Source organism: Oratosquilla oratoria, chromosome 26 (genome assembly GCF_046742065.1).
Source record: "Oratosquilla oratoria isolate Oo_2021 chromosome 26, ASM4674206v1, whole genome shotgun sequence".
In the NCBI taxonomy this organism is placed as follows: domain Eukaryota; kingdom Metazoa; phylum Arthropoda; class Malacostraca; order Stomatopoda; family Squillidae; genus Oratosquilla; species Oratosquilla oratoria.
In genome coordinates, this window is record NC_134802.1 from 49,573,315 (window position 1) to 49,579,792 (window position 6,478).

At 38.7% G+C, this 6,478-nt stretch overlaps 1 protein-coding gene across 6 annotated transcripts in view; it reads right to left on the minus strand.

Moving 5' to 3' along the window:
- LOC143039543 (uncharacterized protein CG43867) overlaps positions 1-6,478 on the minus strand; it is a 284,063-nt gene that overhangs the window by 191,669 nt on the left and 85,916 nt on the right. For 2 of the 6 annotated variants that reach the window (XM_076209716.1, XM_076209715.1), the window contains exon 1: positions 5,954-6,362. The exons of the other annotated variants lie outside the window; for them this stretch is intronic. The gene's annotated coding sequence lies outside the window, so the exon portion shown is untranslated. Of the gene's footprint in view, positions 1-5,953; positions 6,363-6,478 lie in introns of those variants that run through there. 6 annotated transcript variants of the gene reach the window in all.

The following is a 6,478-nucleotide window of genomic DNA, read 5'->3' on the forward strand; positions in this document are numbered from 1 at the left end:
TTAAATGAAAAGCAAGCAAATAATAATAAAAAATAGACAAATAATAACAAACAAATAAATAAACAAATAATATATATATATTTGTTTTGTTTTTTTCTTCTCGCGCGCTGTATTCGTCACAAAATCGAGAACAAATTTGAAGACTTTACAAGGGGCGTCAATCAACAAGGGCAGTCATCTTCGGCCACTAACGAACTAAACACGTAAACAGATTCAAAGTTCTTGTAAACCCGTACTAACCACACAGTTAGAAAAAAAAAAAAAAAAAAAAAAAAAAAAAAAAAAAAAAAAAAAAAAAAAAAAAAAAAAAAAAAAACATAACATACACACACATATATATATATCATTCACTGTTTTGTGGATCCCATTTTACAATATTTTTCTTGATAACCCCAACAATGTACATATTTAGAAACCTTGAGTTTTTAGATGAATAATACAAGCACGACTAAGGTACAGGATTAATTGTTTGAACCCAATTCATTGTTAGTATGATAAAAAAAAATGTAAACTGCATGGCCGCTGACGTTCTGTGTGGTTGACCGCTCAATATTTCGGATATTTTTTTCTTTCTCGTTTTTTAATGTGAAACAGAAGTTTCCAATAAACGATACAATTTGTGTTAAAACGTTAACTCCAGAAATACTCTCGGAGGGAGAAAGTCGGCTTCAGAAAACCTAAAAGAGGTTCTTCATCTTTATTTTATTTTGTTTTGTTTTTCTTGTGATGAGCTCTGAAATATAGCAGATGTTGGGCTTCAAAACTGGGGAATTACTTGTAGTACCTCCTCCCCCCCTGCCCCTCACACACACACACGCACACACACACACACACAAACACGCACACTAAATTTTTTTCCATTTTCTCCATTATCATTTCCCCTTGTGCAGTCTGTCTCTATCTGTGTGTGCGTGTGTGTGTGTGTGTGTGTGTGTGTGTGTGTGTGTGTGTGTGTGTGTGTGTGTGTGTGTGTGCGCGCGCGAGCTCGTTCACGCGTTTAACTTGTCTACACAAGAAGTCTTGGCAAAGTGTGGAGCTGCAGATCCAACTAAAATGTCGGACATTCCAGTGTGATATTTACCAGATGTGTGTGGCTGAGCCAGCCACGGCGTTCCGTCGGGACACCCAAGTTCGACTTTTCTTTTTCTTTTTCTTTTCTTTTCATTTCTTTTCCGGCATCCAAAAACACCAAAACGTGTGGAGATATATATAAACGTATGACCTTCAAAGGAAGTGATACGTGTCTTGGCAAGGGGGGAGGGGGATGGGGGCACGGGCCTCCAGGTGGGAGGGATGGCACCAAATCAGGTCATTTGGAGTAAAGACTTTAATGAATATGGTTGATTTATATCAAAATCGAATATAGTGTTTATGCTTCATCTGTGTTTATATATTAAAAACATCTTCTTGTCTAATATTTCTCAGTGCTATGAGGCTTTATACTTGGATAAATATACTTAATATAGGTTTACTTACATCTAAATCGAATAGTGCTTATGCTTCATCTATGTTAATATATCAAAAAAACATTCTTGTCTGATATCTATCAGTACTATGAGGCCTTATACTTGATTAAATATACTTAATAAATATGGTTGATTCATATCTATAGAATTTTTTTTTAACGTTTCACCTGTGTTTACACACTCAAAATACCTTCCTGTCTCACAATATTTTTTATTACTATGAGGTCTCATACTTGAATCTTCGGGACGTACTATCAAGAGGCCCAGGCCATCACCAGACCTATCTTCTGACGACTCTACACGTACAGATCTTTCAAGGACCTGAAAGTGTTTATTCATATTGTATATGATTGATATGAAGGAATATGCTTGGGAGAATATTGCGTAGGGCGGAGGCCACTTTGGCACGAACGGGGAGTGAATGACCAAATATGAGTGATAGGAGAGGACGAACTGCCAAATGTTCTGTCGAGGACGTTGAGTCAACGAGATTTCCAGCCACGTTTTGGCGTGCAGCCACGCTTTCCGGTAAAAAATAAATAAATAAATAAATACAGAAAATAAAACAAAAGTAAATTAATAAATAAAAATAAATATATAAATAAATATATATATAAATAAATAAAAAAAATAATAATAATAAATAAATAAAATAAAAATAAATACAAAAAATAAAATAAAATAAAAATGAATTAATAAATAAATAGATAAATAAATAAAACAAACGAATAAAAAAATAATAATGAAATAAATAAATAACAAATAGAAGAACAAAAAAATCAACAGACTGTGGCAGTACGTAGATCGTCAAGAACTCTGATCTTATCTCCTTTACCAAGAGACCGCAAACGTGCGTGAGTGCGCTGTGCCTTCCTGCACGGCCTCTGACGCGAACTGTGAGACCTTGGATGACCCTTCGTCCACGAGACGCTGAGATGAAAGGGGCAACGAGTGGCATGCGGATGGGTGAAGGGGGGAATGTCTAAATTGAAGCGGCTACCCTCCCTATCGGGGGGAAAAGTCTTTTTGATATATGTATCACTGGCAGATGCTTCTCTAATTGTACTTACACAAGCTAACAAAGCTTCGAAACAACCCCAGTTTCAATAAATACACCAACACGCTCTTGGTCCTGAACACACACACATTCATATATATAAGCACGCAATCACATCACCGTGATACGAAAATGCAAAATAACCACAGGAGAAGAGAAACTTGTAGACAGTAAGTACTTTCGTACGAAAGTACTTACTGTGTGTGTGTGTGTGTGTGTGTGTGTGTGTGTGTGTGTGTGTGAATTTAGGAAACAGGTTCTCTTCAATACATTTCTTATTGAATAACACAGCATATCGAGCATTAGTTATCTTATTGAGACTTTCTCTCCTTCTAACACTTTTCTCTCTGAAGGAGGGAGAGGTCCCACAACACTTCCTAATATTTTTTCATACATTTTTCGTCGCTCGGCATTTGACAAGTCCCAAGCTTTTGGATCCTTGTGCGGTGATCCAATTATATAGAATTAGCAGCGCCAAACTTGAACCACATGGCGCTGAGATGTGGGGGCGACCCTTCAGAGTCCATCTCGTGCTAAGGGCGTCTGGGCGACCAGACAGGGGTGAAGTTCCTTTACAAAGGGCGTGGAGGCCGTTAGTTTAGGGGTGTGCCGATTAATCGGCAGGAATCGGCGTCGGCGAGATTTTAGTTTATTTTTTAATCGGCATCGGCAATATTTTGCCGACGATGATTCTTAAAATAAATAAGTAAATAAATAAATAATAAATAAAATACTAATAAAAAATAAAATATATAAAAATTAATAATAATGAAATATAATAAATAAATAAAATAAAGAATAAATAAATAAATAAATAAAATTAAGAATAAAATAAGAATATATAAAAATAAATAAAACAATAATAATAATAAATAAATAAAATAAAAAGCCGATTCTCGCCAATGCCGATTTTTTGCCGATCCCGATTAATCGGCACACCAGTAACCGTTCTGTACACAGACATTGTCCAACGTGTGGTACAGTCATTGGACTGTCACCCGTACCTCCCATGCACACACCCAATCCATCTTCCCCACCGTTCAGCCACAGTACCACGTGCCACACGTCACGGCTCTATGCACGTGATGGACTACGTGATGATCTTGCTGTGTCGAGCGAATCTCGCTAATTGCTATCTGAAACAACATCTCTCGCTTCAAAATATACTGTGTGTGTGTGTGCGCGCGCGTATGTGTCCGTGTGTATATATTTTGAAGTTTCTTTACTGTGATGACCTTGCACATTTGACGGTGATGTGAAAGCCCTGCATGCATACATACATATATATATATATATATATATATATATATATACATATATATATATGCACTAAAAACCCAGTATTATTTGGATTTTAAGAAAAGAAGGAAATAACGAATTTCCGTATATTTCGATCACTTGCTGTGAAATATACGGAAATTCGTTATTTCCTTCTTTTCTTAAAATCCAAATAATAGTGGGTTTTTAGTGCAATTACTAATGTGTAACGACATTACTGGACAGTGATATATATATATATATATATATATATATATATATATATATAATATATATATATATATACATACCATATAAACTATATTATATATATAATATATATACATATATATGAACATTTTTAGAAGCTCTGCCATGGGATATATATATTATATATACACATATATATATATATATATATATATATATATATATATATATATATATGTATATATATTATATATATCATATATATACATATATATAATATATATACACACACACACACATATACACACACACACATATATATACACACGGGTTTTCACATCACTGTGAAACAAACTATGCAAAATAACCGTCTGAGTATGATGAAAGTACTTACTGTCTTCGAATTCCCTTTTTCTTGTGGTAATTGTGCATATATATATATATATATATATATATATATATATATATATATATATATATATATAATTTCAACGTTAAAATACAGCTACTATCACATGTTAATAATTCCATTCGAACGTTCTCTATTTCCTTGATAGCTGGAGCTTCGTGTTCAGACTTCGTATGAAGTTCGTTCTCGGATGACCTTCAGCGACCCACAATGCACCAATCTACTTAACAGCTGACACTGATGACGTCGTTATTATTTTCTTTTTTCTCAGTGCGGCCTGCTGTTGCTGCTGCTACCCGTCACCTTCGCCAAATTGCGTTTCGCCAAACTCCTTCTGGTTAGGTCGTGTTGGGTCACTTAGTGTGACGTCAGGAATTTCTGGCGAAACGGGAATGGAACGCAGAGCGATTTGGCGAAATGGGAATGTTGTAAAACACAATTTGGCGAAATGGTAATGATTTCGTCATTTCTTGGTTACGTGACAATGAGTCTGATCGTCAGTCCAGGAGGCTGACGTCAGCCCAGGGCGCCTGACAAAGAGAAACTGTTCCAGGCATAATTCTCACAGTCATCTTTCAACATCAGACTTCTCATACTAAAGAAACTGAATGATCAAAGATCTTGGAACTTTGAGTGTCCCTCACAGCATTTTCATAAAAAAAAAAAAAGAAAAAAAAAAAAATCTTATAACGAATGACGACTTACTACGAACAAACCAAACGTAACCAACGAAGCAACGACTCCCATTTTTTTGGCATAAGGATGAAATGACAATAAAATTACTTATCTTTGGTGAAACGTAAGATCATCACTGAGTGCATGTATGTACATACATATACATTATATACATATATACGTATTCTGCTGAAGAGGATCACAGGCAGTGATCGAAATATACGGAAATCGTTATTTCCTTTCTTTTCTTAATCCAATCAACAGTGGGTCTTTAGTGTGTGTGTGTATATATTATATATATATATATATATATATATATATGTATACATACACACACACACACACACACACATAATGTCAAACCCAGGGCATGGTCTCCTCACGCCAATTACCACTTTTCTTGACATGTTCCCGCTTTTGTCGACGTCAGGAGGTTCGATGTTCCTGAGGGGATGGAAGAAGTGACGAAGAGGGGGGAAATGAAGACACACACAGGCTCATCACGAGTTAAGACGAAAATGACAATACATTTCTTTTCAGGCCTCCTCCTCCTCCTCCTCCTCTTCTTCTTCCTCCTCCTCTTTACGCCTTCAACTGGACATTTCTCACATCAACACAAGTCCATTTTGTCCGTCTGTCGATCCGCCAAGACTTCACTTCACATGACGTCACCGAGTCACTTCCTACGCTTAACACCCCCCTCCCTCCCCCCTCCCCCTCCCCAGGCCCCTAGGAGTTCTGAAAAAGTGACTCCGAGGGGGGATAACGGGGGAGGGGGGACGGACGCACTAGGGGAGGGTATACAAACACACATACACACACACAAACGCCAGGACCCTCCTGCAGAAGTGTTATCTCCTGCCGTGACGAGGAACTCACTGAGGTCGTGCTCGGGGGCAAGGGCTCTCGACCCGCAAGGAATGAAGTTCCTCAGCTGGGAGAGACGAGCCAGCTGGAGGACGAGGACGAGGACGAGAACGAGGGTCGAACTTGACGTCGAGACCGAGCGAGGAACGGAACGGAGGGGGACTGGCGAGTGGCGGGCGAGTTCACGGGCGGACCTCTCTTCGTCCGAGCCACGCGTGCACTAGTTGGCTGCCTGGCTGGCTGGCTGGCTGGCTGGCTGGCAAGTACGGAGCGCCATCCAACTCGCGGCACAGGGCATTAGGCTCCACGGCACCCTCCTCCTCCTCCTCCTCCTCCTCTTCCCCTCATTCACCACTGCCATCACTATAACCAACACTACCGTCGCCATCACTATGGCTACCAGTGGCGCCACTGTCTGTCCTCGCCTCCGCTGCTGCTGCTGCTGCGTATACACACATTGGCAGCACCAGCTGGAAGAACAGCTGGCAGCACCGGTTATGCCTCTGACTGGATCGCAATCACAGGCTGTCTCCCATA